The sequence below is a fragment of the Myotis davidii genome, unplaced genomic scaffold, assembly GCF_000327345.1.
Source record: "Myotis davidii unplaced genomic scaffold, ASM32734v1 scaffold497, whole genome shotgun sequence".
In the NCBI taxonomy this organism is placed as follows: Eukaryota; Metazoa; Chordata; class Mammalia; order Chiroptera; family Vespertilionidae; genus Myotis; species Myotis davidii.
This window is the reverse complement of record NW_006288434.1, coordinates 4453486-4454120: the sequence shown is the minus strand read 5'-3', so window position 1 is coordinate 4454120 and position 635 is coordinate 4453486. Positions and strand designations below refer to the sequence as shown.

Genomic DNA, 635 nt, shown 5'->3' with positions numbered 1-635 from the left:
TCTCTCTCTCATCGATGTTTCTGACTCTCTATCGCTCTCCCTTCCTCTCTGTAAAAAATCAATAAAATATATTAAAAAAATAAAATAAAATAAAATTCTGAACAGATAAAAGGCCCTGACTTTGTCCCTGTCTCACTCTGGATATTGGTTGCTGTTATTTTTATTGAAAATGGCACATGAGTCAAGCATTTTTTTTTTTTTTTGCTGTGCTTAAAATGTGCCATTTGTAATAGATAATTTAGTGGCATTCACCCTGTCGTACTGCCATCAGCACTCTTTCAGAATCCCAAACCCAAGCTCTGTCCACTAAGCAGTAACCCCCGATGTCCCCCTTTTCTCAGCCCCTGGTAGCCTCTATTGTACTTTCTGTGTCTGACTTTGCACCTCACAAGAGTGGAATCAAACAATATTTGTCCTTTTGTGTCTGGCTTATTTCACTGGGCATAATATTTTCAAGGTTTGTCCATGTTATAACAGGTGTCAGAACTTTTATTTCACTTTATGGCCAAGTAATACTGTGCTGAACTTTTTTAATGTTCTTTCTCATCTGTTAGTTTATTTGATCTTCACAATAAGCTTTTGAAGTAGGTCCCATTATAATGATTACAAAACATTAAAATTATGAATATATGTAC

The 635-nt window shown here is 35.4% G+C and overlaps 1 protein-coding gene across 1 annotated transcript in view; it reads left to right on the top strand.

Annotated features, from left to right (window-relative positions):
* VPS13B (vacuolar protein sorting 13 homolog B (yeast)) overlaps positions 1–635 on the top strand; it is a 624807-nt gene that overhangs the window by 586297 nt on the left and 37875 nt on the right. The window lies entirely within an intron of this gene.